The sequence below is a fragment of the Lissotriton helveticus genome, chromosome 6, assembly GCF_964261635.1.
Source record: "Lissotriton helveticus chromosome 6, aLisHel1.1, whole genome shotgun sequence".
NCBI lineage: Eukaryota > Metazoa > Chordata > Amphibia > Caudata > Salamandridae > Lissotriton > Lissotriton helveticus.
Genome location: NC_136067.1, coordinates 1,765,930,482 through 1,765,953,361, shown reverse-complemented (window position 1 = coordinate 1,765,953,361; position 22,880 = coordinate 1,765,930,482). Strand labels below are relative to the sequence as shown.

Sequence of the window (22,880 nt, the reverse complement as noted above, 5' to 3'; positions counted from 1 at the left end):
TGGATAGCTACAATGTGGGCATGTTGTTCCAGGCACCTCCTCCCCATCTAGAGATTCTCTCCGGGGATTATATAAAGATTAAAGCAGGTCTTGAAACATTGCAATTGGAGGTTGGTAGCAATACAAAAGGTTTGAGCCATATTGAGTAAATCCTCTACCTCCCCCGCTTCAACCTGTAGCCTCTCTTGCCAATGTTCACAGTGTTTGTGTAAAACGTCAATCATCGTCTCATTTAGTTTTTTATAGATCCCACCTAGTGTAACTGATCCTTTAAGCAGCATCTCAACTAACATCACCTGGGCGAAACCACTGCTGCCTCCACATTTTCTCCCTAAGAAATCTCTTATCTGGAGATATTTAAAGAATTGTCTATTATCTACCCCAAAAGCTTCCTTAATCATGTCAAAGGTAATCACCCCAGTATCATCCATAATGTCCCCAACAATCCTAACACCTTTGTCATGCCATATTTTTATAAGGCCATCATTAAAAATACTAGGGAATGATGTATTGCCATACAATGGGGTATAAGCATGAATGAAGCCCAGACCGAGCCTTTTTCGAACTGAAACCCAAGTTTTAAAAGCACACATCAGCGTCTCAAACTTCACTCTTTTGTAATACTTGAAATCAGTATAATATAGAAGACAGCCCCTAGCCCCTGAACCCAACAATAAATCGTAGATAGATTTGTGCGCCGCCTCCTGCACTTGATCAAGTTCCCCCCTAATTAGGCTTCCTATTTTAAACAATGTGGTCGCCCAGTGGTATAGCTGAAGGTTCGGGACCGCCCATACTCCTCTGTCCCTCGGTAGCGTAACAAAATGTTGCGCTCTCCGGGGGCAGCGATTGGCCCAGAGAAATTTAGTAAACAACTGGTTCATAGTTTTAAACTAAATATTGTAGATGGCCAGCGGAATTGCCCTAAAAAATATAAAAGTTTTGGTAAAAACACCATCTTGATAACATTACACCTCCCCACAAGACTTATCTTAAGATTTTCTATGCAATTTAGATCTGCTTTAAATTTTGGAAGCAATGGATCCAAATTAGTTTCTGCAATCTTAGACACATCTGCCATTATCTCGACCCCAACATATGTTGCCTTCCGTACGGTCCGATGGTCATTAATCTGGAGTCCCTTGCCGACTACAACAAGAGTTTTGTTGGAATTGAGTTGATATCCAGAGATATGCCCAAAAGTCTCTGCCTCCTTTTTGATTTCAGCTAGTGCACACCAAGTCGGTTAGGGGTCATGATAGCTAAGTCGTCAGTGTACGCCAAGATCTTAGTGCTTCCCCCATTACTATGTATAGCTAAAATCTGATTATTATCCATAATTATTCTGACCAAAGGGTCAATGTATAAAGCAAATAAAAGGTGGGAGCAAGGGCACCCCTGACGAGTCCCCCTGCTAATCGACACAGGACCTGACAGTTACCCCATAATATCGATTCTGGCCACCGGATTGTTATACATTATTGAGATAGCCTTAATGAAGCCTGTACCGAGCCCTCTACTCTCAAGAGTTGCCCATAAAAACGGCCAGGAGACCCTATCAAAGCATTTCTCCGCATCCAGTAGGATTAGCCTGATAGGGTCTCCCGTAATCTCTGCGGCAACAAAGAGAGCAATCACTCGCTGAATTGTGCTCCTACCCGGAACAAACCCATGTTGGGTGGGTGAAACCAATTTTTTAATCACTGCGGCCAGCCGATTTGCCAGAAGCTCAGCATAGACCTTTACATCACTGTTAATTAGCGTTATAGGCCGATAAGAGCCCATCTCCTTAACCGACTTCCCTTTTTTGGGAAATACCACAATGTTGGCCGATCCCCATGAGTCAGACGCCCTCTGGCCAGACTGGGCTTTTAGAAAGACATCGAACATTATTTCGAGTAAGGAGGGAGCCCGTTTTTTATAGAATTCCCCTGGAATAAAATCGGTGCCCGCTGCCTTCTCGTTAGCCAAGGAGCTGATGACATCTGCTACCTCCTCAGCCATGGTGGGTACCTCTAGTGCTTCTCTTTCCTCTCTAGTTAGCCTTTCTCCTGGAAGCTCTGCTAGATAACCCCAAATGTCCTCCTCACTTCCCGTAGTTTCTTCGGTGTAGAGTAGTTGGTAGAAACGCTGGAAAGCAGCCCTGATGTCTAAGGCCTCAGAGACTAACCCAGCTTGAGGATCGTCAATTGCGAGAATTGCTCCCTGTGTCACCCTTTGTTTAGTGCATACCACAAGCAAATGTCCCACTGTCTCACTACATTTGGATCTCCACGCTGCGTATTTTCCTGCCGCTTTCTTTGTTGAAACTTCTACAATTTTAGATTAGGCTAATGTGACCCGAGTTTGTATCTGGCCCACATCTCCCCGATTCATAATAGCTTCAACCAATTGCATCTCTGCCTCACCTAATTTATCGTAGAGTTCCTATAGGTAGAGTTTACCCGCTTTCTGAGTCCTAGAGCCATACTTTGAGGTTTTCCCCTTATCCCAGCTTTCAGGGCATCCCATACGATATCCACCTGAGTGCTACCCCTGTTCTCGGATATAAATCTAGGAATCCATGCTCTCATTTGTGCGATGTACTCTTGGTCATAGAGGAGTGCTCTATCAAAGGTCCACCGTGGTACCTCCCTCTTTAAGGCCTCAATTGGAATCTCAGGGACTAACGGATTGTGATCAGAAATGACCCTAGGAAATTTAAAAATCCAGCAGTTAGTCGTGAGACCCTGGGACAAAAGAAATAATCAAGCCTGGCATGTGTCTGATGTGGGGCTGAAAAAAAGGTAAACCCATAGTGATGGGGTTCTTGCGAGGTCCAGGCATCAATAAGTCGATGAGTCAGACATAGATTCAGCAAAGATTTAAAGACTTTGGGTTTACATCCTCTGCATAAGCTACGACCGAGCTTCATCTCAAATTTAAATTAATGTCACCACAAATAATTAAAGGCAGTGGCCACCCAACTAGTTCCACATCTAACCAGTTAAAAAGAGCTGGATCATCTCGCACTGAACCATGGGTTGAGCTAAGCGTAAAGGAGTAATTATCTGCATTACATAGAGTGAGAACCCATCTGCCCAGGTGAGCTGCCTCAGAGCATGCGAAATTAAAACTTTTCTGCGAGCCATGATGGCTACCCCTTTTGTGCATGTGCCTTGAGTTGTAAAGGAAACTAGCTGATAGCCTGCTAATTCTGCCACCTTTGTCTCTCCGCTTCAATATGTGTGTCTTGTAGACATACTATGTCCGCATTAAGATGCTGGATATCTTCATTGACCTTGCGTTTTTTATGCGGACAGTTCAAACCACATATATTAACGGATGCAATACTTAGCTTACCCTTTGCCATTTACTACATTCTCAATTTTTTTAAATAAAAATTCACCTAACATTCCATATAATCTCCATGCCATTACATATACATCAGCCCAATGGACCAGCCATGCCCCCAGAAGAATCCCCACCCCCCTCCTCCCTCCACCCACCCAACCTTGGGCAAAATGGATTTTTGATAAATGTGGCCATTACTCTCCTAAGGCTTGAGCTTTGCTACTGGGTGACCATGGCATACTATTCTGGGAAGGCAGACTGATATTTGCGTACTTTTAAACCTTTACATAACTGGCATTGGTCCCCTGCTAAATCATACTGGGCTGGACGGTTACACTCTGACACCTGCTAGTGATGTGGGGAGGGTTGTTGTGACGGGGCACATCCTTTGGGAATAGATACCCACAACTGGCAGGCTACTGGAAAGAGGTCTGGATTGTCCTGACAAGATCAGAAGACGTAGTGGTCCGCCAGCTCCATCGTTCCGGCCAAGCACAGGGAGCATTGGATTTTAACTCGACTGGCAGCAGCTAAACAGTGCATGGTATGCCAATGGAGGCAGCCAGTCCTTCCTACTGAGATGGAATGACATGCGGATCTGGTGAGAAACGGAGATCGCAAGTGCATACTTTACAGACTGAATGACCATATGGACCTCTATGAAGAAAGATGGGCTCCCTTCTGTTAAACAGAGGCTCAGGTCTAGGAGGTCACCTTTGGGGCACAAGAATTGCAAATATCAACCCAATGACTGTGAGCCGCACCCCTACATTTGTTTTTTCATACTGACAGGGATACTGAGGGCACTGGAACTTTGTCTGACTCTAAGATTGGGCGATAGGACAATTAGTGGTGACTGGTAAGCATTGTTTCCACCTATGACACCAGCTAGGTGCTGGGAAGATGCTGCAGGTGAGCTCTATATTGACCGTGGCTGTTACATTCTTTACTTATCCCTGACTACCGGCTACCTCATGTGATCAAACCCTGTTGAAACATGGGATGAGGGTTGCATTAGAGGGTTGTGAGAGGGAGGCATGTTTTTCTGTATTTCTGTTTCAGGAGAGGCTGTTGGTCCTTTATTTGGTTCTCCTAAGAAGTTGTTACTTTTTGTACTGACCATCATGGGCCTTCAGGAGTTGGGGAGGTTGAGCTGTAATTCTATGCCTAGGATTTCATTACTACTTGTATGACATCACATCCATTTTACATTATGTATTCAAACAATATTCCTATCAAGCCCTCCTTGGCAAATTATGTGCAAAATATGCACAGTTTTTAATAATCCTTTAAAGATCACAATGATGTCTTACCTTGCCTTCCTTGTGCAAGGCTTCCTATGAAAGCAGTTCAATAAACAAACATTAAAATTATATTTAAAACCACATATCAAATTACTTCTCAAAAATCTGTCTCCTTGATCAGAGAAGACTACCAAAAATCAGTCTAAATGTACAAACATTGAAATTGAAATTGCATTCAAATAGGTCTTTCTATCACTGACAAGGCATTGAAACACTATGGAAAGTAGCACTCTACCTGTTCATTGGTTATATAATCCATGCATTTTCCATACCTTCACTCCAGTTTCTTAAGGAGCATTAGTGTCTTATGTGTGATGATTAGAGGGGGCTCTTTCAGAAGCAAATACTTGCTTAAAGTACTAGATACTGTAGTGAATTAAAAAAAGAGCTCAAGACAGACAGGCATGAGATTTAGAGTAGTTTTTATTGTGTGTGGGCATAACTGGAGTACTTCTCTCTAGCCCTAATACTTTTAATTACTGTGAAATTACTCTTAATTATGTGCAGTTACGTGTGAAGCAAATACAGCATTTAGTACTATTTTCTTAGTTCAAAATGCACACTGATATCCAGAATGTGTCTGGGAATGCATTGGGTGCCCATACAATAACACCAAATGCTTCAGCACACACATAGCAGTAGCCAGCAGATGCTTGTTGACTCTTAGGGCCTGATTTAGGTCTTGGCAATACTAGTCCCATTGTCACGTTTTTGGCGGTCTACCAAGCTGGTGGCTTAGCAATCCGCCCTCTGTATTTAGATTTTGACATGGCCTACGAGGTAGGGCTGTAGCTATTCTGCCCACTCCAGCAAAATCTTACTCCAGCTGTCTTTCCTTTTCTGGGATTCCAAGGACTCAGATTTGGAGACAGTGACATGTCAAGAAAAGGCCTTGCAGTGACAGTGTTGAGTGCCCCTTACTTTTTAAAGTCATGTTCAGTTTTGACCTGTGGCCAGAGGTAATCCACAAGATACAGTGGCTCTATAAATCTCCAAAGGCACAGATCAACTGAGCAGAGCACTTTACTTGCCTCATATACATCTGTATGCGTTTGCTTTACATATACAAATTTTTGGGGTGAAGTTGCATCAGTGGAGCCTCAGTCTTCCAGGCGCCCTTGCTTTTGCATTACCTAATTTGTGTTTACCAATTAGGCTAGCAAAAATGAGGTATGCAAAACCATTCACACCTATGAGCCTTTAGGCCAATAGAAATAAATGGAGTGTTATTACCTAATAGTGATTGCCTAATTCAGATTGGGACTCTGTAGGAACTGTTAATAGGTAATCGCTATTTTCTTACATACCACTTTGCATTCCTTAAACAGAGCTTACCAACAATGTGCTATTTTGGAACTGGTAAATGGATTTTTGATAAATGTGGCCCTTACTCTCCTAAGCTCCTAAGGCTTGAGATTTGCTAATGCGTGACTATGGCACCCTACTCTGTGAAGTCGGACTGATATTTGTATATTTCAAACCTTTACATAACCGGCATTGGTCTCCTGTTAAATCATACAGGGCTGGACTGTTACCATCTGACACCTGCTGGTGATGTGGGGAGGGTTGTTGTGATGGTGCACATCCTTTGGAATGCCCACATCTATACGGATACTGGAAAGAGATCTGGATTCTCTTGACAAGATCAGAAGATGTAGAGGTCCACCAGTCTGCTTGTCCTGTCCTTCTACATGACAGGGACAGCTCCATTGTTCCGTCCAATGACAGGGAGCTTTGGTTTTCCACTGGATTGGCAGCAGCTCAATGTTGCATTACCAATGGAGGCAGCCAGTCCTTCCTACTGAGATGGAATGACTTGTGGAACTGGTGAAATAAACAGATAACAAATGCATAATTTACAGACTAAATGGCCAGATGGACCTCTATGACACAATATGGCAACGCTTTTGATGACCAGAGGGTCAGGTCTAGGAGGACCCCACTATGGACATTGGGACAGAAGAAGTGCCAATATCAACCCAATGTCTGTGAGCCTCACTCCTACCTTTGCTTTTTCATACTGACAGAGAAACCGGGGGCACCGGAAACTAGCATAACCCTTTGATTGGATGATAGGACAACTAGTGGTGACTTGTTACACCAGCCTTGTGCTGGGGAGATGCTGCAGGTGAGCTCTATCTTGACTAGGGCTCTTACATTCTTTACTTATCCCGCACAATGGGCTACATCATATGATTGAACCCTTTTGGAACATGGGATGAGGGTTGCATTAGAGGGTTGTGGGAGGGATGCATGTTTTTGTGTATTGCTGTATTTGGGGAGGCTGTTGGTCCTTGCTTTGGTTTTCCTAAGAAGTTGTTGCTTTTTGTACTGACGATCATGTGCTTCCAGGAGTTGGGGAGGTAGAGTTGTAATTCTATGCCTTTCATTTCATTACTACTTGTATGACATGACATCCATTTTACTTTATGTATTCAGACAAGCCCTCCTCATGCAAATAGTGTGCAAAATACGCATGGTGTTTCATAATCCTTTAAATATCACAATGATCTCCTACCATGGAATCTGCTGCTTTGGATCCCATGCTGAAAGAATCCTTCACCTAGGAAAGCAGTTCAATAAACAAACACAGATTAAAATTATGTTGAAAACCACATATCAAAATATTTCTCAAAAATCTGTCTTCCTGCTCAGAAATGACTACGAAAATCAGTCTTGTTATACATGTACAAACATTGAAATTGAAATTGCATTGATATAGGTCTCACTACCACAGACAAGGCATTGAAACATCTTACAGCGAGTGGAACAGTACCTGTCCATTGGTTATATAGTCTGGCATGCTAAAAGAAACCATTCCATGAATTTTACATGCAGTCACTCCAGTTTCTTGATGGTACATTAAAGACTTATGAGTGTTGACTAGTGGAGGCACTTTCAGAAGCAAACACTTGCTGAAATTAAAGATACAGTTTTGAATTAAAGAAAGAGCTCAAGACAGGCATGGGATTTAGAATTGTTTTGTTACATGTGGGCATAACTGGTGTACTTCCCTCTAGCATGAAATTGCTAAAACCTAGGGCAACTCAAATATAATTAGAACATGACAATAATTTATAAATAAGCGTGAAGTGATGAAAACACCATATTACAAACAAATATAAGTTTTATTAAAGCAATTCAATAAATATTGATGGTAAAGAAATCCACATGCGTACTACAGTCGTATCTACATTCACTCTGACACCATGCTGTGCAATCAAGAAAAAAATTACATGGACAAAAACAGTTACAAAGAAACAGGAAAATATCTTATGTTTTCTCATTTATAATGCATATTTCATCCTAAAGAATCAGATCTGGCAACATGGCAATTGATATGATCAGGAATGGCTAGGAGCCTAATTCTTTTTAGCAACAATAAGAGGCTGAAGAACAAATTTGTTTTGGCAACAATCAGTGGCTATGTACCGAATTGTATCAACAGGCATTTCGGCACAGAAGAGCCTTCGTCAGGAAAGCCACCCATTACAAGTTCAAGATACCTGTAAATATAAAAATATATTCAGGACTACAAGTGCCAGCATGCAGTGAAGGACTAACAAGCACCAAGCGAGACCCACTGGGGGTTAGCATGCAGGAAATGGATAAAAAATAGCCCTCCGCGATTCATCTGTGAATGATGCAGCCTATGAGTAAGAGGTGTTGGCCTCGAATCGCATGAAAGTAACTTCTGGAGTGCTGTAGTGGGTTGTTGCAAGAATAAACCGGATGGTGGTTTGCTGTTGAGTGCGTCCTCAATGCTTTCAGGTGTTTATTGAAGAATTGATGGACACAGCTGCCCTGCCGTGGAGGATGGCACCTTCTCTGCAGTGAGGAGAGGCTGCGGCTTGGAATTGTGTCTAGGCCGGTAGTGCAGCACAGTAAGTGGCATTAGTCCACCCGCCTCAGCACTCTGGACCCTACCAAGGGAGCAAAGAAAGTCTTAATATACGCTGATGTTTCCATGGAACCTACTAAAGGTTAGTTTCTTGCTCTTTCAGGACTATAAAGTCTCAGCATGCAGTGTAGGACTAACAAGCACAAAGCAAGACCCACTGGGGGTGGGCATCCCGGAAATGGATAAAAAAAGAGCCCTCCATGATTCATCTGAGACTGAAGCAGCATATGAGTAAGAGGCATTGGCCTCGAAATGTGTCAGGTGAATAAAGAAAGTAACTTCTGGAGTGCTGAAGTGGGTTGTTGCAAGAATAAACCGGATGGTGGTTTACTGTCGAGTGCGCCCTCAATGCTTTCAGGCGTTTGGTGAAGAATTGATGGACACGGCTGCCCTGCGATGGAGGACGGCACCATCTTCTCTGTGAGGGGAGGCTGGGTTTTGGAACTGTGTCTTGGCTGGTGGTGCAGCACAGTAAGCGGCATTAGTCTTCCCGCCTCAGCACTCTTTACCCTACCAAGGGAGCAAAAAATGTCTTAATATATGCGAATGTTTCCATGGAACCTATTAAAGGTTTGATTTCTTGCTCTTTCAGGACTACAAGTCCCAGCATGCAGTCAAGGACTAACAAGCACAAAGCGAGATCAACTGGGGATCGGCATGCCGAAAATGGATAAAAAAGAGCCCTCCATGATTCATCTGTGACTGAAGCAGCCTCTGAGTAAGAAACGTTGGCCTCAAAACGCATCAGGCAAATAAAGAAAGTAACTTCTGGAGTGCTGTAGTCGATTGTTGCAAGAATAAACCGGATGATGGCTTACTGTCGAGTGCTTCCTCAATGCTTTCGGGCGTTATATATATATTTAGTCCATCCATCTGTAGATGACTGAATAAACAGCATAATTGTATTGCTTCGCATCTATGAACTCATTTGCATTCAGAAACCCGATTTCTATGTGATGGCCAAAAGAGAAAACAGAAAAATCACCAGATGAAGAACTGAATCTCCCCCAAAGCTGATAAAAGATTATAAATGAAAATTGCATAAAAGTGCTCCCAGGTCGATGGAGAACCATTAAGCCAGGAATTACATCAATGACATCATACATGCAAGATCCATGCCATGCATTGTGACAGGTTTGATTAGGCGCCCCCTCACCTAGAGGAGGGGCGCCCTTAGTCGCACCATGAAACCGAGCCTTTTGTCGGAGGGGCTCGTTTTCGGAGGGTCAGATTACCAATGACGTTTAGGCATACGTTTGGAAACCGAAACTTACATGTATGTGTCTATATAAGGCGGCGGCCCTGGGGTCTCCTCCTCTTTGTCTCCTTGGACCCAGGGAAGCCACAAGATCGTCGGAAACAGCGAGGCAAGTGGCACTGTTGGTCTAGGGAGGCCTGGCGTAGCATTGCAGGGAGCTCTTAGCTCAGGGCAGTAATCGTTGTCGTAGGGGTCAATTCCTTTTATAATAATTTACAATAATATATTTTGGATTGCATTATGTACCACATCTGTTTTGCTTGCGGTACTGGCTCTTTAAGTATAGCATACATGAAATGTTTTGGTAAGTTATGGGCAGCCGCGCTGTGTTCAGTGAGTTTGGTGGCGTGGTTTTTGGGTTGGTGCGTCACCGTCCCTCCTCTGTTCCACCTGCTTCGTGGGTTAGCAATGGAGTTTGACAACTACGTTTCGGGGTGGCATCGCGGCTGTGTTGGCACTGGCACGCAGAGCTCGGTCCCCCGCAGCTGCTCTGGATCTAAAAATAAATATACATATAATAATTAAATAATCATTTTGGTATACAGGGCAGCCTTCAGGGTAAGCTAGCGTGTTACACCATTGCATAACGCGGTGTGCTGGGGCGATCCTGCTGCTGTGGCTATGCCTGTTTTTTTAGCTATTGATTTGCCGCATGGCGCTGGGTGGGCCTGTAGTGGTGTGGGAGTGGCCAGTGGTGCGCACCAGTAGAACTGTGCTGTGACTGAAACATTTGCTCTACTTCAAGCAGGCGGCTCGCGTGGTTAAATACCGTCATGGGGCGGACTGGGCCATACAAGCTTCCTTTGTTCGTTTGTTGCAGTTGGCAGGGCTTAAAAGCAGGCGGTGGGGCGATGTGTAACGTTATTAAAAAAATAAATAAAAAAAATTTAAATAAACAAGCATTTGCAATGCAATAGGTCTCGCATTAGGAAAGTTTGATCTATTGGTATTGTAAATGACAAATTTTTTATTAATGTGTTGGTTTTGAAAATAGCTAAATAGCTTTGTCATTTACAATGCCATTAGTTTTAACTTTCGCAAACGTGACACCTATAGCTATTGGCGTTGCATTATTATCAGCAACGCCAATAGCTCAAACTTTAAGTAATACCAGACCTATTGCATTGCAAATGCTTGTCTGAATGTGAGCGGAAGGTTGCTAACTGCATCTGCAGGACTATATATGCAGCTGCACTGATTAACATGAACAGAAGGTGATTACAGCCCCCAGGATGGGCACAGCTGTCAGTAGCCCTAAGCTCAAGAAAAGCAAATGGATGCAAAAACCGAGCCATCAACAAATAAAACAATAGGAACACTTGAACAAGATCACACATAGCAACAGAAGATGCAAACAACATAAACTGAGCCCAGTGTGATTTGGTAAACAGATTAAACACATGAACACTTACAGGAAATTTGATTATCCACTGGCAATGAAGGACACACTAGGGCAAAATGTAAATAACACTGTAATTTACATTTTAGATATTTTAATCAGTTCACTTGTCGACATATTTTGTTTTGCCAATTATTTCTGGAAGCCAACTGTTTACCTGGATGCAGGGTTGGGCACGCTAAAAAAACAAGTTTAAAAAAAAATGGCTGAATCCGAGCGTGTGTGCAGCGAGAGAGAGGGGAGGTGCTGGCGGCTGGGGAGGGGGAGGAGAAATGCGCGTAAGGCTGTGTGCGGGGAGAGAGAGGGGAGGTGCTGGCGGCTGGGGAGGGGGAGACAGAAGAAAACACAGTGACGCTGTCTGATCACTGAGTAAGAATGCAGCTGGATACTGAGACCGAAAAGTCACGCACGTATAATTTACGAACGTTAACTGGTATGTACGTTTTTTTAATTCTGACTTTTGCAACTCAGAAGAAAATACTCCGATAGAACGAGTGCTGAGAGAAATAAATAAAGTAATGATTTATGGTTCCACCCACTTGTAAGAAAAACAAAATTGCCCCTCCAAGCCAATGAAATCAATAAATATTGAAATAAAAGCTTTCAAAAAGGTATTCTTTCTCGCCTATAATTTACGACCGTTAACTGGTATGTACGTTTTTTAAATTCGGACTTTTGCAACTCGGAAGAAAATACTCAGATAGAACAAGTGCTGAGAGAAATAAATAAAGTAATGATTTATGGTTCCACCCACTTGTAAGAAAAACAAAATTGCCCCTGCAAGCCAATGAAATCAATAAATATTGAAATAAAGGCTTTCAAAAAGGTATTTCTATCAAGACCGAAAAAAAAATGAAAAAAATAAAAGGAGACACAGCCTGGCGGCCGTGAAACTTAAAGTACTGAGTCCGAGCGTGTGTGCAGGGAGAGAGAGGGGAGGTGCTGGCGGCTGGGGAGGGGGAGGAGAAATGCGAATAAGGCTGTGTGCGGGGAGAGAGAGGGGAGGTGCTGGCGGCTGGGGAGGGGGAGGAGAAATGCGAGTAAGGCTGTGTGTGGGGAGAGAGAGGGGAGGTGCTGGCGGCACCAAGCTGGGGAACAGATGGCGATGGCTGGAGATTTGATGCTGTGCACGCGCATTTTAACTCATTGCGCTTGCGCATTGAGCTAAAAGCGCACTAGCACTGCATCAAATCTCCAGTCTAGTTAAACTCTGTTGAAGCCCCTATATTCTCGCAAGCTCAGTGCGCATGCGCATTGAAAGGCGAGACCTAAAAAGGATTAGTATGTCTTTTCGCATGCGGTGACATGTTTGGTCCGTTGTTGTAACCAGAGGTGTGATCACATCTTTCAGCAAGCATGTGGGCGGCGAATATATTGCTGCTCCTTTTAAAGTAGTTCACAGCAGCATGTTCGCTCTTAGGCAGAATCTGACAGAATGCTGTTCTCCGGGGCTGCTTGGCACAATGCCGACTGGGCAGTGGTTTCAGTCCCGTTAAACAGCAGTATTAGAGAGAACCATATCTTCATAAAATACCATATTCCGCGACGTATGGACTGTGTGGACTATTTGGGAGGATGCCTGTGTTCAGGTTCCTCGGTGGGCCGGTGCGCTATGCGGTGCCCTGTTTTTCAAGTAATGCAATGTTTGCTGTAGCGCATTGGGGCCTGCCGGCACAATGGGCACAGCCGAGTGGGTCGGCCGAGTAGGCCAACAAATATAAGTACATGTGTTTCACAAAGCTGAAATCAATTACAAAGTTATGCCTAATTTTATTACTGCCGTTGTCAGGTGGATGTCGCAAAGTCTGTTGCTATGAATATTGATATATATCCAAATAATACTTAATCCCATAGTGGTTGTGTAGATTTATATGTCTAATGTGAATAAAAGTCTACGCCTTGGACAACATAACCGATTCTGTATATTCTTGGGCCCAGTGGGTGCCGAGGGGTGTCAGAAGTGTGGGGGGCTGAGTGTTTCATTGTGCGCGCACTAAGACACACCGGAGATGGAATTCCATGGTGCAAAAAATACATGCAGGCTCCCAGGGTGGGTTAATGTGAATTTAGATGAAAAATACTAAATACACGAATGGACAGGAGTCTCTGGGGTGGGATAAGAAATGATGGAAAGGATTCCTCTGGAGCACAATGTGCATAACGAAGAAATTATCTGTAAAGAATAAATGAAAGGCACCGTGAAACAATGCCCGTCTGCTGAACACTGAATTAGGAAAATTTAGTGAGAGAGTTTACCTAAAATAGTTGATAATCTGTTGCCCAGAATTTACGTAGACCAGTTGATGCAATACATGCATACCTGTAGGCTAAATCTGTAAAAGTACCTAAATTAACACCCAAGATTAATTTTAAAAAGTGAAGAAACTTTAGAAAGATGTAACTTTCAGACTATATTAGTCCATACGGAAGAGAGAATTTACCTAAAGTTATTGTGAATAGAGTAGTCCGGAATTTACATAGATCAATTAATGCTGTACATCGGTATCAAGAAGCTAATTCTGTGTGAGTACCTATACAAACTTAATAGCTGGAATTAAAAAAAAAAGTAAGGTCATTTCAGGAAGGTGTAGAAATTTATGATATCTGAGTTCATAAAACAAATAGCTTAAACTGCGGACTCAACGGATAGAATATGCTTTCACTGGAAGTGGATGCCGGGTTTATGAAAATTGCTATGAAAGATCTAAAAAATTAGCATGAAGACACTATAGCCTAATCAATATATATGACTCGAAAAGTCAATAAAGAAGCCAAAGTTCTAATAACTCACTTAGGAAGGTCCACTCGATGAACTGAACATTAACGAATCAGAAGTCTAACACCGTCTGAAGAGTCAGAAGCCCAAGGGCATCTGAGCAGGAGTGAAACAATAAACAAGCATTTGCAATGCAATTGGTCTTGCCTTTGGGACTTTAACATTATTTATTTTATTTATTTATTTATAAAGTTTTATATAGCGTGAACTTGACCAAAGAGGGTATCAGAGCACTTTACATTTAGGATCAATGTGTTGCAAGTTACATCAGACACAAAAGCATAGTAATGAACAGTACACATAAAACAATGTTACGGTAATTCGGAGAAGGGAGAGGAGGAAGGAGTAATAGTGGGGAGACGAGGAGACTCCTCATTAGCTGTCAAGCAGATCCACTGAACATCAGCCATGTTGCTCAGGTCTCATCATTCAGGAAAAGCCAATTTTTAGTTTATTTGCTATGCGAAGGTTATATGGCGCTATCTAGACCCGGAGGTACCAGAGCGCATAACCAGTGGAACATTGCATTATAAGGTACATCAGAAAGGATTATAAAGCGCTGGCTATACCCATAGGTATCAGAGCGCTATAGCAGAGGAAGATTGCGTTACAAATTATATCATTTACAATAGCGTAGTAGGTACAGTAAACAAACAATGGGAGGAAGGAGTAATAGCGGGGAGACGAGGAGGAACAATGCCCAATGTCCGGCTGGGTAGGTGATGGTCAAGTGGGAAAAACCAGGGCCAGACTCCTCATTAGCTGTCAAGCAGCTCCACTGGTCATCAGCCATGTTACTCAGGTCTCAGCGTTTCAGTTTTTAGTTTAATTGATTTGCGAAGGTTATAAAGCGCTATCTAGACCCGGAGGTATCAGATCGCATAATCAGGGGAAACATTGCATTATAAGATACATCAAAAGGATTATAAAGCGCTTGCTAGACCCGTAGGTATCAGAGCGCTATGGCAGAGCAAGATTATGTTACAAAGTACATCAGTTACAATGGCGTAGAAAGGTACAGTAAACAAACAACGAGGTTGAGAGAATTTATAGGAAAAGGAAGGGAGGAAGGAGCCTTAGCAGGGAGACGAGGAAGAACTGTGTCCAAAGTCGGGAGAGACAAATAGAGAGAGAAAGGGGAGTGGTGGAGTGAGAGGACGAGGGGGAAAAAGGAAAGGAGATAAAGGGAAAGTCAGCCCAAGGACAGTGTGGGTAGGTGACGGCCGAGAAGTTCATCAGAAGCGCCAGCCGGTAGCACATTTTGCTTCACATTTTGCCGGGTGCCACAACAGCTTCTGTTTTTTTATCAATGAAGCTTTGACACCAATAAGCAGATTATAGGACTGCATGCTAACAATCCGCATTCCTCTCCATTTCCACTGCCTCTTAACCCCTTTTATGAGCCCCGCTTGTTGCATAATGTGTTTTAACACTATATGCCCCATTGATTGTTTGAAAATCTGAAGCTCAGAGAGAAAACAAGGAGTATTTTTTTGAAATCAGAGATACAGAAGAACTGTTTACACTGGAGAAAATTGGACACAATAGACTACACAAATCAAATATGAGGCACTGGAGAGACCTTTTAATTAAGTAAGTCTTGTGATTTTACATGTCCAGCACTTCACATGCTAGACTTTTTGGGTCCACTCCAGTTATCCTAATATCTAAACTAGGAGTCCCATAATGCAAACTGATCTTGGCAGACATAAAAAAACAAGCATTTGCAATGCAATAGGTCTCGCATTTATGCGAGTTTGAGCTATTAACATTGCAACTAACAATGCAATTTATTTTTGTTTTTGTTTTACAAACATAAATAAAAGGTATTGTCATTTACAATGCCATTAGCTTAAACTCGGGTAACTGCAAGACCTATTGCATTGCAAATGCTTGTTTTGCAAGGGCGTTCAATGGAGGTAGACAGGGAGACAATTCCCTAATTCATGAATTTGTGGCTAAATTAAGCATTCCACATTGATATGGGTCTGCCATAAAGATTTGTGACATTCCACAGGGCGGTGTGGGACAGGCCTGCTTTGAAATTTGATCACTAACCCAGGAAAAACGTGCATCTAACCCTGAACACTAAAAATAACAGAAAACAAGCAAAGGGCATTTGAATAGTTTTTTTTTAATGGCACAACAAACAAAGGTATTTGTTTACCTTGCAGTTCACTCCGATGCCTGAATTCCAAAAGGGGGCTGCTCCCCGGTAGAGACGGGGTAATGCTCTTCTAGTTACTGATTGTAACCCTTGCTCTGGTTTATGAAGAGTTAAACAGTTAGCATCCTGTGAACGTTTCATGAGTGCACGTGGTCACTGTGAGTGGACTGTCCGTGTCCCCAACAGTGTAGCGCTGGTGACACATAGCAACAGGGATGGGGGGCAGGTAGGCAATAAAATACAGGTAAAAGCTGAGGGAGAGAGTCTGCTCATATGAGAGGATCAACTGTTTAAAATAAAACACAAGCATTTACAATGCAACGGTTTCGCCTTTGTAAAAGTTAGAGCTATTGGCATTGTAAATGACAAATTTTGTATTTATGTGTTGGTTTTAAAAACTGATAAATAATTGGCATTGTCATTTACATTTACAATGCCAATAGCTTAATCTCTCACATGCGAGACTTATTTCATTTGCACACACACACAGAGCACAAACACACACACAGAGCCACACGCACACACACAGACAGAGCCACACAGACAGAGCCACACACAAACACAGAACCACCCACAGAGTCATTCACATAGAGCCACCCACACACACAGAGCCACCTACACAGAGCCACCCTCACACAAACAGAGCCACCTACACAGAGCCACCCCAACACAGATAGAGCCACCCTCACACAGACAGAGTGGGGGGACAGACACCTGCACAACGAAGAAGAGCAGGGGTGGGGGGGGGACGGACCCCAGCACAACCAGGAAGAGCGGAGGTGGGGGGGACGGACACCAGCACAACCAGGAAGAGCGGGGGTGGGGGGTGACGGACACCAGCACAACCAGGAAGAGCGGGGGTGGGGCGGAAGGACACGAGCACAACTAGGAAGAGCGGGGGCGGGGGGGACGGACACCAGCACAACCAGCAAGATCAGGGGTCGGGGGTAACATACACCAGCACAACGAAGAAGAGCGGGGGTGGGGTCTCGCCTTTGAAAAAGTTAGAGCTATGGGCAATGTAAATGACAACATTTTTATTTATGTGTTGGTTTGAAAATAGATACATAAATGGCACTGTCATTTACAATGCCAATAGCTTAATCTCTCGCAAATGCCACACACAAACACACAGACCCACACAGAGTCCCACACACATACATACCCACAGAGCCACACACACACAGAGCCACACACACACACAGAGCCACACACTTCCAGTAGTCGGTGGGCAGCGTGGAGCAGACCAGCAACCAGCCCGACAGGGCCAGCAGGAAGGCCACGATCTCCCCCGCCATGCTAGCCATGGTCATCCGCGAGGGTCACAGGGCACAGGTGTCAGAGCTGAGGGCACGGGTGAGGGCAGAGGGGTAAGACCTGAGGGCAGAGGGGTGAGAGCTGAGGGCAGAGGGGTGAGAGCTGAGGGCAGAGGGGTGAGAGCTGAGGGCACAGGTAAGAGCTGAGGGCACAGGTGTAAGAGCTGAGGGCACAGGGGTAAGAGCTGAGGGCACAGGGGTAAGAGCTGAGGGCACAGGGGTAAGAGCTGCGGGCACAAGGGTAAGAGCTGAGGGCACAAGGGTAAGACCTGAGGGCACAAGGGTAAGAGCTGAGGGCACAGGGGTCAGTGAGGGCACAGGTGAGGGCAGAGGGCAGCGTGGTGAGGGCTGGAGGCCTGGGTTGAGGTCAGAGGGCACAGGTGCCAGAAGTGAGGGCCTAGGAAGAGCTGAGGGCAGAGGGGTAAGAGCTGAGGGCAGAGGGGTAAGAGCTGAGAGTACAGGGGTAAGAAGTGAGTGAGGGCCCAGGGTGAGATCAGATGGCAGAGGATTCAGAGCTGAGGGCACCTGCGAGGGCAGAGAGCAACGCGGCAAGGGACGAATGCCCTGCTTGAGGTCAGAGGGCGGTACAGGGCAAGAGTTGATGACCAAGGGGTAAGAGCGCTATGTCGGAGCCGGGCACCGGTCAGAGCTGAGGGCACAAGAGGGGGTGGAGCAGATGGACGAGGGGCTCAACATAGGTGAAAGTCCTGGTCGGAGCTAAAAGTAGCGCCACAAGGAAGTGAGGCAAAACCCCCTGTGACAGCTTAGACACAGGGCACTGAAACACGCTGCAACTGCACTCTCTGCTCTCATTGACTGAACGCCATCTACTCTGCAAATACTCTTCTTGCATGATTTTGCATCTACTTTCTCCGCACCTGTTGCCCAGCACATCCCCTGCTCCCCTTTGCTTTCGATGAGCATCTGCTCTTTGTCTGCGGTGCCTACTGCCCCATTAATCCATTCCAAATATGAAATATTCCCATCTGTGCAGCCTGCCCCTTTAGAATGGTTCGCTACATTAAATGCACCTGTCCTAGAAGCCCTCAAGCCCTCAAGCCCCCGCCGATTCGTGCCACTCTACACTCTGTCTCTTATATCAACCGGTGGTGCACTTTGTCCATAGAGCCTAGTGTTCAGTGAACCAAATAACTACCTTCTGTGGGCACAGGCCCAGTAACACATTGTCCACTGAGGCAAACACGTCCCTAACCCCTGTATGGTGGTGGTGGCACGTTCATCACTGTCCTGTACCGATGACCATCCCTCACCCCATGAGACAGTGCCCACTGTCCGGGTTTGTCAGTGCCCACTGCCCCTGTGTATACTCTCCGGGTATATGTTGCTCCCTGTAGCGCTGTACACACACTCGCCTCCCTCTTCCTAATGCTCCAGTTTAACCCTGTCCCGGTACTCTCTGCCCGAACTCATCTGACAGCGGCTCCTTACTGTAGTGAGGGTGGGGGCGTCCGTGGGGCTGTGCCCCCTGCTACTTCCCGTCCGTGCAGCCACGGCCGGTCTCAGGTCCCTTACGTCCGGCTCCCACCAGAGTCCAAAGAGACGCGAGTGACGTCAGTAGCATGAAGCTCCAGAGGGCGGGGCTAGGAAGCCTGGGAGCGCCAGTGAGGGCGGGGCCTGCAGACATGTGAGCACCCAGGGGGCAGGGCCTCCTGGAAAAGCGTTCATCAGGCGGCCTGCTTAGAATCACCTATATCAGTTTCTTATACACCACAATGTCACATTGGTCACGGATGTCAGCCCTTTCATTGCCCATCACCTCCATCACAACCTGCTCATCAAAGTAAACCCTCCACATTGCCACTAGTGATATCTCTTGAAACCGATACCATAGAGCAGGCATCCCCCCAAGGTACATCGGTGTGTAGCAGGCCAGCTCCGCCGAGGCCGGGAAGTACAGACTACACGACCACACAATGCTCGACCTCTCTAACGAATGCCAGAGGAAGTCCCAATTGTGAGCCGTATGTGCCGCGGTGCCACATGCTACGAAATGAGAATTAAATCTGGCTTGTAAGGTATGGGGGCACAGCTGTGGAATGGCAATGACAAAGCAAGTTATTACGTTTTCCTTGCATAGTCTGCAGACAATGCCCTCTTTATTCACATGCCTCCGCCGAAGGAATACAGCCAAAAAGAGTGCCCATAATCTTGCCAACGACACTCTGCCAAGAACCTTGTCCCCTGCCAAGGCTGGCAGAGAAATCCCGCAGACTGTCTGGGCCGACAGAGGGAGGTGGCCTCCAATGTGAGGCAAAGGACACGGAACAGGAGCCTGCAGGAGAACAGCTTCCCTCCAAATGAGGGAATCCACAAGTCCTGCCACCCACTAAAGAGGGCGAAGCACCACGCTCAAGATGGGGACAGCTGCAGCACAAGGCTTCATGGAACACGAGGATGTAGCACAACGACCCGAGCTGCCGACTTTGGAACTAGGGAACCAGGTGCAAGTCTCGGCGTTAGCTCAACATCCTGTGATTCAGGGCAAATCAATTAATCTCACCGTGCGTACAAAAATTATATATAAACGTCCTAATATAACCAATACTCATGAAAAGCACACGGTCTTCCGGTCGAGTTCATGCTATACATAAAAAAGAAATGTAAACACGAGACCCGACATTTTTTAGCTGTCCCACACAGTTCCGAACATGAACACTATAGCACGAATACCATAGCATGAGCACCGTAAGTGACATCACGCCCATCTGACCACTCATTAACTCACAGGGTTGAGGGACGGACAGCGGGATACAACCATGCGGGACCATGACGATCTTAGCAATGAGGAAAAACGTCCATGTTAAAAAAAAAAAAAGTACACGCCCACAGTGGCCCACGTCTTCATGACGGCAAAAAGGGGCGGGGCTTGGAAAAAATCACCGGAACGCCCGCGAATCTGCTCAGATATTGAGTGACACCTCTCTCTTCCAATAGCTAGCCTCCATTTATGGAGCTAGCCAATGGAAGAGAGAGGCGGGTGAAAGCCCCTTACTGAAAAACAAAAGATTTCACCTGTGCGATACTGCTTGCGCAGTAAACGCCAGGCGAAACCTAACAAGCAGTGGGGAGTGGAGAGCTCTCTTGTGAGAGGGACATGGGGAAAGCAGTAATAATGCGCACAAGGAGCGTTCAGCGCCGTGCTGTGAGAGGTACATGGGGAGTGCACTAGTAATGCGCACACGGGGCATCCAATGCAATGAGCAGTACATCAGGGGATGGAGGTGAGCGAGAAACACGCTGGGATTGATGGAGGCATAGTGGGTGAGATGTGGTGATGCTCCAGCAAGGATTGCCTTAGTGGAGCCGTACGCTACCTACACAAACCACTTCATGCATTGTGATGCCATAACTATAGCAGTATGCACTAAACAAATGCCAAGAACTAACTCTAGAAAGCAGAAAGAAGGAGGGGGCTCCAGTGGGCAGCCAAGCTGCATTATTCCGAGATGTGTTTGTAATCTCTGGGGTCAGTGGGAAAGACAGCACTATAGCCCGGCACAAGATCTGTCCTGGAGGTCTGGGGGCAGAGCAACAACCCCAAGTACTGGCACCGACAAGAGAACATGGTTGGGACAGGTAGGGTAAAAAGGGTAGTGTACTGTTAGCGTGGGTGGGCTAGGAGCCGGGTGCCCAGAGGGAGGAAATGGGCTATGATTGGACGCAGCGGCAGAGACCTGGGTGTGAAGGGAGGTAAGAGGCTGGAACAGCAAAGCCAAGTTGGTGGAGGGAGTAAGTGGTTTAAACTATGGACGCAAAGCCTATCGAGTGAGTCTGTGTGTGCGGTGGGGGAGTTCAGGGTTACAGGCATCACAGCCAGGTATCCACAGACATACAGTGCAACGCTACAGAGTGTCGAGCCAGGTGTCCACAGGCAGGGGAGGGGTAAAGGCTACAGTGTGTGGAGCCAAAAGTGCACAGGAAGGGAATCAAAGGCTACAGACTGTGGAGCTGAGAGAGCACAAGTAGGGGAGGAGTCAAGGAAGAGTGAGGAGCCGGGAATGCACAAATGGGAGAGGGGCTTAAACTATAGACTGCGGATCCAGGTTTGCACAGGGCAGTACGAGGGTAGAACTAAGGGTGGCAAAGCTGGGTGTGCATGATTGGAAATACGGGGGTGCACATAACGGTAAAGGTTAGGTGTGCGGAAGGAGGTAAGGGGATTGGACTGTATGCAGCAGGGCCTAGTGTCCACTGTGAGTGGTGGGATTAGGGCTTCAGACATCAGAGGGAAGGGACGATTTCAGGAATGCTTAGGAACTGGCAGTGAACAACGGGTGGCACAGCAGGACGATAAGGGGTACAACTAAGTGGACCAGGGCTGGGTGTTGGCAGGGTTGTAAGTGGGTACAAGCAAATGTGGCAGAGCCGAGGAGTGTGCAGGGTGGTAAAGAGGGTACAACTAACCGTGGCAAAGCTGGGTGTCCGCAGGCGGTAAGGATGTCACTAAAGGGTGGTTAGGTATGCAATGCACGAGGAGCCTTGTCACCAAGAAGCCATTACCTGCTTTCTGCAGCTCTGTTCGCAGCCCCAGCTGGGCTGCCTGTTCTTTCCCTCTGAAGATCATCGGGAGCTCTCTTGAATGCTTCCGAGGGCTACGGCTGTGCTGTGACTACAGAGGGGTCTTCCCGGTCTTGAGAGCCTCGGTCTTTGGCACGCGGCGACTTATCCGTTCACCCTGGAGTGGTGAATTCGTCCTGCACAGGGTCGCCCGCCATCTCCAAATAGCAGCCTACAATGCATCAGTATTGTAACGCAGCTTCGTGTGAACACTGTTAGTCAGAATTATTTTAAGGAAAGTTTTGCAGAAATTCTAACTGTAAGACCTTTATTTGAAGAGTAACTGAAAACCGGAGCCAAAGCCATGCAAAAAGAAGAAGATAAAATTTCTACATCTCTAAAGAATAGTCTAGAACAAGATTAATTAATGGGAGGAATGTCGGAGTGTTTCTTGGAATTGGCTCGGTAACATGTTCTGCATTTTCAGAGCACGCTTGATCCGTTCTGGTGCCCAGAAAACTCCTATGGAAGCAAAGTGAAGCAAGCAGACCTACCTTTCAGAAGGAGAGGATGGTGGAAGAGTTGAAAACCGAACGACTGACCGGGAGGGGAACAGAAGGCCTTTAAATACCGCCAGTTGCCGGGAAGCCATTAAAATCGATTTTTTTTTTTAAAGCAGAACCCAGCTTTCGGATAATTGTTCTGTTTGGTAAGTACTACATACCTAGGACTTCCTTCATGTAAGCACCGCAGAACATGGATGTACAATAGTGTAAACTACGCACCAGGCTTTTACATTCCGTGCCTTGAGCTGGACATCGTACAGCACACAGATGCTCAGCGGTTTGCATATCTGCTGTGTGTTTTGTCATTGTGAGGGTGCTGCCAGTTTTAGAAAAGAAACATCA

At 45.7% G+C, this 22,880-nt stretch overlaps 1 long non-coding RNA gene across 1 annotated transcript in view; it reads right to left on the bottom strand.

Annotated features, from left to right (window-relative positions):
* LOC144761886 (uncharacterized) overlaps positions 1 to 22,596 on the bottom strand; it is a 350,555-nt gene extending 327,959 nt beyond the window's left edge. Inside the window, exons 1-3 of the long non-coding RNA XR_013595930.1 lie at positions 22,527 to 22,596; positions 7,156 to 7,200; positions 4,647 to 4,670 (exon numbers count right to left, since the gene is read on the bottom strand). This is a non-coding gene — a long non-coding RNA (uncharacterized LOC144761886). The remainder of the gene's footprint in view (positions 1 to 4,646; positions 4,671 to 7,155; positions 7,201 to 22,526) is intronic.
* Between the last annotated feature and the right edge of the window lie 284 nt (positions 22,597 to 22,880).